This window comes from Paramormyrops kingsleyae, chromosome 1, assembly GCF_048594095.1.
Source record: "Paramormyrops kingsleyae isolate MSU_618 chromosome 1, PKINGS_0.4, whole genome shotgun sequence".
In the NCBI taxonomy this organism is placed as follows: domain Eukaryota; kingdom Metazoa; phylum Chordata; class Actinopteri; order Osteoglossiformes; family Mormyridae; genus Paramormyrops; species Paramormyrops kingsleyae.
The window spans coordinates 48,217,159-48,223,413 of record NC_132797.1 but is presented as its reverse complement, the minus strand read 5'-3'; the positions used below and the strand labels follow the sequence as shown (position 1 = coordinate 48,223,413).

The window sequence follows — 6,255 nt, the reverse complement described above, 5'->3', positions numbered from 1 at the left end:
TGGATTCTGCTGTATTTGGTCAGTATCGCAATCCAGGTAACAAATAAATAGCGCTCAAGTTTTTTGAGAGAATTACATCGACTCCATAATTCTGACAAGAATGGAAGCGGCGACATTCTACAAGACACAGAGACCACAACGTGTTTCAGCTATGGTAAGCAAGTTGTTCCCTTTTTTTGGGTGAGTTGAGATACTGTATGTTACCGTAAGCCCTAATATTGTGTACAGTATTATGCTTTGGTGTCATAATGTGTGACTGATTCATGTTTCTCTGGACACAGATGCCGTCCTCAGCAACCAAAAAGGTAAAACAGAGGACACCTGCAACTCCCACCATGAGAGGAAAAGTAAGAATGGTGAAAAAGAGAGTGGTAAGTTGAATTAATGTACTGCATATTACAGTATATTAAAATACATTATGAAATATATAATGGGTGTGAGTTCAGATATGTTAAGCTCTAATATTGTGTACAGTATTATGCTTTGGTTTCATAATGTATAAAATATAATTCAGAAGATATTAAATATTTTTGAATAGCATAATTAAATAATATCTTTTTTTGCAGGCTAGCGTTCTCTCGTCGCCGCTAGTTTACTTGGGATCACCAAAGAATCCACTAGTTGCTGAGATCGGGGACCTCCGAAGTCGACTGGCAAAAATCGAACGACGGCTGGCCCAACCCGAGGTAGTGGGACCGTGTGAGGGGTGTGCGGCCCTAAAGACGCAGCTGGAGGATGTGACCCAGAGACTGGAACAGCTGGAAAAAGACAGAACCTCCATTCTTCCAATGCGGCGGCAGCTCACCTCTCCCTCCCCACACTCCTCTTGTGGACGTCGCCTATTTGGGTCTCCGGACTCTGACCAGGGCAACGCTGAACTGAGCATGTCACCATCGTTTTTAACCTCCACCCCAGCCCGCCATCTCAGCCTTAACCTGAAGAAAGGCACGCAGCTTCCAGATGTGCCTCTCAGGCCTCTGACTGCTGAAAGGGAGGAGACATTTTATAAAGAGTGTCTCCAGCGAGGAGAGCGTCGCCCAGATATATATGCGGCCAGTGTGTTTTTGGCGCTCTGCCCATTTGAAGCCTACCAGAGTTGGGCAAAGCAGGTAAACTGGGGTGGGACAAACGGCAAAGCCAAATTGCCCAACAATTTAAAAGACAAGGTGCAGGAGACTGTCATGCGGAGATTTCCGGATCTCACAGCGGACCACTGGTTCCGGATCAGAAATAAGATCAACGAACGACTGAGAAGTCCACGTAAAGTTGACCCTGAACAGTCACGGGCTGGCTATACTAGGACTTGATGTTTGTTTTCATTTTCATTGTTTTCATTTCATTTCAGTGTAGCTATATTTTTTGAATAAAACTTCATTTTTCATACAGCGTTGGCTTAATTTGTGATTGAGACAAATGGGTTTAATTGAAATAATTTATATTGGTAGGAGTAAATCAGGCTCTAGCAACCTTGGACAAATAAACCATGTTTAACACTAGCATCCCTGAAAAAATCAAGCTCCCTCACAAGGAGCCCCCGCCTCTCACTCCCCACACAAGCTGCTCGCAGCCTCGTCAGCGCCGATCAACACTTATTGTTTTGTAAATGAAGCGAGTTTCACGGTTTCAACCTCGAGTCAGCACAGAGACGTTTTTCTAACAGTGTGGTCTAAGGAATATCTTAATTTGAAATACAATTCAACCTCATCTCTCGTGATTCGGCAATTGCGATTTCAGTTTCCCATCAGCCAAATATATTACGCCGCAAAAAACTTACTTTCACATGTGTGTTCATGTGTCTCCATATCACATTCATTCGATTATAATTCTAATTATAAATATTGTGTGGGGAGTGAGGGGTGGTCCACCAAAGGTTCCGAAAAATTTCGTAGACCTCAAGAATGCCAGTGTTAATGGCGCATGCAATCTGGAACAAATGTCTGCCCATACAGATCAGTATTTCTTTTGTCATTTAACCATGCATAATGCTCCCCCATCAAAAAATCTGATGGGGCATTAATCACTTATCACAACTGTGAATAGATGTGGCAGAAGAGACAGATTAATTACCTTTGTAATGCCAATTTTTGACTATAAGTAAAAAAAAAACATCAGCGAAAACATCATCAAAAATATAACGAAAACAAACCCAAGCAGAAGTTACATTTTGAGCATAACTTTGCAGCAAAATAGTATTTATCAGTATACTAAATGGAACTAGGTAAAATACACCGTATTGTAAAATACTGTACATAGCCCGCATTTGTATTCCGTACCTACAATGATCGGTATACTGTAGATAAATTACAGACGTTACCGTGTCTTTAAGGATCATTAAGCATGTCTTGAAAAATACTTCACTAACTACTGTAGTTTTATTAATTCATTATTTAATAATAAATAGCACAATCATCATGGGTTGTGTATTGAGTGATTTAACAAATCTGTTTTATTAATCAGTTTGTTGTTGTTTTTTTACCACGTCATCTATCTATGAAACTATGTTTGCAATAAAAGAACTGCCTGTACTGTACTGTATATTAACTCTATGGAGGGCACCAGGGGCCCCTTGCATGGGGGGGGCATTTCTTCCCTCTTTGGAATAATTACCTTATAACTTCAGATATAAAAGTCACAGACACATGCCTGATACCTAAAATCAAAGTTGACCCCTTTACAATTGATTGTAGGAAGTTCAATAACGAAATGAATAACCTGTGTATAATTTATGGACATGCGAATATAACAAAAACAGCTGGAAAAATACAAAAACCTGTCTTTGTGTCTTGGATTTTTGTAAATATTTCAAAAACTACATGATGGAATAGGTCCAATTTTAAAAATCTGGTTCCCAAACTTGTTTTCTACATGTGTGCCCAATTTCATATCATTTGATGCAGCCCAACAGGTTTTACGGAGGAAAGAGCAAATGGTGCAACTGGGAGCCTTTCCTATCCAAAACCTAACCTAAACTAATCTGAAACTTATCCAAAATGGCAATAGTGTAACTAGCAGTGTTTTTTGGGGTAGCAACTTTCTTTCTAAATGCATTACCACTTATAGGTCATAAGTAACAATTTGTCACACATCATCACCACACATTTGTAGGAAAATCTATATTTTATTCACACGACTTGTGCCAAACTTATCCAAAACCTATCCAAAACCTATCCAAACTGGCCACAGTGTAACTAGCAGTGTTTTTTGGGGTAGCGTCTTTCTTTCTAAATGCATTACCACTTATGGGTCATAAGTAACATTTTGTCACACAAAATCACCACACATTTGTAGGAAAATCTATATTTTATTCACACGACTTGTGCCAAACCTATCCAAAACCTATCCAAAATGGCCGCAGTGTAACTAGCAGTGTTTTGGGATAGCGTCTTTCTTTCTAAATGCATTACCACTTATGGGTCATAAGTAACATTTTGTCACACAAAATCACCACACATTTGTAGGAAAATCTATATTTTATTCACACGACTTGTGCCAAACCTATCCAAAACCTATCCAAAATGGCCGCAGTGTAACTAGCAGTGTTTTGGGATAGCGTCTTTCTTTCTAAATGCATTACCACTTATGGGTCATAAGAAACATTTTGTTTCTAACCCTAACCCTGCATAACTGTGCCCAAACAAAGCCCGACAAGTGCCCCGCATAACTGTGCCCAAACAAAGCCCGACAAGTGCCCCGCATAACTTTGCCCAAACAAAGCCCGACAAGTGCCCCGCATAACTTTGCCCAAACAAAGCCGACAAGTGCCCCGCATAACTTTGCCCAAACAAAGCCCGACAAGTGCCCCGCATAACTTTGCCCAAACAAGGCCGACAAGTGCCCCGCATAACTTTGCCCAAACAAAGCCCCGCGTAACTTTGCCCAAGTGAAAGCCAAAAGCGCTGCATTACTTTGCACACTTCAAAGCTTGACAAAGGCGATGCGGAACTTTTCCCAATGTACCACAATACAAGTGTTACCAAAGCAAATGTTAATTGTAATTTACTGAATCACGGAATTATAAAAATCTATAGAATAAAAGAGTAAACTGTAAATAAATGTACTTATGTCGAACGTTGCATCCTCTCCGCGCAAAAAAGCGTCCTCCTCCATCGAATCAATGGATAAAAGCGACACTTTCTTCCCCCGAACCACTCTTCAAAATCATCTTCTGTGCTTTCTCAACAGTGAAAGTCATCCGAGCCATTTTTCTTCAGTCAAAAAAGTTGTTGTCCGAAAATAACTGGGTAAACTCACGGAGACTACGTGCGCAATGCGTAATCGAGACACTCCCACAAATACTGCACCTGCAGATAATAAGTTGCGCATTCATGTCCCCAGCGCGAAAAACAATGCCCAATCAGCACATCCCATACCATTTTGCAAACCTTAGACACACCTCTATTGGATGAAGCAAATGACACTGTAATTTGATGTTCATGTAAAAAGTTTATTATGGTGAAACATAACCATGGGCAAAGGTTCAGTGCGTAAAAAATAATGTGCTAGCAGGGAATGAAGGATTACAGTGATTGATTTATGTACATAAGAGATCAAGCTTTCAAACGAGGGTAACTTTGTCATTTTATTCATTGGTTTTCTTCTAAAACTCCGAAGATAAAAAACATTGCACGAATGTACAGAATGCCGACTGACATTTTTCCGCGATGAGTGAGCAAGCTATTTGAGAGCATTACAGTCATATTTATGGAAAAATGCGTGTTTTGTCTTAATACTGTGACGGTTTATGAAGTATTGGCCGTGAAAGAAATAGTTTGAAGTGCTTAGTTTTCATTTTATTAACACTTATATTTTACTTCCCGACACTCGACCCGTTTAAAGATGGCTACCATGGTCATTTTATTTTTACTTGTTACAAAAAAACCATGGCACAAAAATTGCGCAACTTTCTACAGATATTATCTGAAAGGTTTTTTGTAGTGTAACAAGCCGTTTTTGGTTGATTTGATACATTTGTTTCTTTTATTGAACGTCATTTTTTTTTGTTATTGAAAATTTGGACGTATGCGTCCGAACCACTAGGCGGCGACAATGAAAGAGTTAAAGATACGGTGCAGTTAACTGTGCCAGTCAATGCTCCACCTGGCGGGATTATACAGCATTGCGACCATCTTTTTAGAAAGCGCATGGGGCGTTTATGGAGCGGGGCTTCGTTTACTGCGTCATCGCGGGGGATCACATTCCGTGCACGGATCGTGCATTGACCTCGCATGGTTCTGCCATGGACCCGTCACGCTCCAGGCGGCTATTTGACGTGGCTCCCTCTGTAATTGATTAAACAATTAATTATTTTATCTATGTGACTGATTCACATCAGTATAGGAAACAGGTGTTTTGGGTTGCACCTCAACAGATGTTACACTTTGTGCAGATATTACATTAAATATTCATATTACAAACAGCACATCTTATCCATAGATAGGCGTGGCCGTTAGTTTGTGGTAATATCAATATAAGTTGCACATCTGGAAACAACATATTTTGTTTGGTGTGGCTTATGCCAATTCATCTTCTCCAGAATGGATAAAATACACCTTAATTCAGTTCTTTTAACATAGCATGGTAGAAACAAAGAAACTTGGTGAGGTCCACCAAGATCAGATAAGGACCTCAAAGGAATGTTGGAAGAGAAGGGGGGGTTTTAACACAGAAGACTCTCTAAAAGTTAGGACACATACAAACATAACGTATCTGTATATTGAGACTAGTAGTCATGAGTAAATCAATATACAGGGTATACAAAAGCCAAACTTAAATGAAATTTCCTTTAGGGTGTTCGTCTGTTGGGTGAGTGAGATGTAAGGCAGAGTGTATGTGGAGGGGGTTGTGTGCCAAGTCGAGGGACCCCTGTCCGTGAAGTCCACTCTGCTTGTCTGTAGGTCCCTAAATCTTTGGGCAATAAAAGTTGGAGTGCTAGCCTCCCTGGTTATCTGTGTGTGTGTGTGTGTTTGTGTGTGTAACCCCCCTTTGGTGCCTCTCGTACCAGGCTCGGCCTTGTCTCAGGCCACCTGGAATTTAGGCCCTGTGATATGTGCATGTGTGATCCTACATATCCCCCCTTTCGGCTGATGATGGCATTGCCATCATTCAGGCGACAGAAGTTGAAACAGGATCACCACCATGCAACGAGGCATTGTTGGCATCCCATTGTTTGGCACTCTGGGTGGCACAGTGACAGGATGGACAGGGAGGAGGCGCAGGGGCTGGCGCCTGGCTTCTGGGACCACAAAAAGTGGTGAA

At 40.9% G+C, this 6,255-nt stretch overlaps 1 long non-coding RNA gene across 1 annotated transcript; it reads left to right on the top strand.

Moving 5' to 3' along the window:
- The first annotated feature begins 797 nt into the window (after positions 1 to 797).
- On the top strand, positions 798 to 1,385 carry LOC140578792 (uncharacterized). Its single transcript, XR_011983064.1, has 2 exons — positions 798 to 973; positions 1,058 to 1,385. It is a non-coding gene; the product is annotated as an uncharacterized lncRNA (long non-coding RNA).
- Positions 1,386 to 6,255: the final 4,870 nt, after the last annotated feature.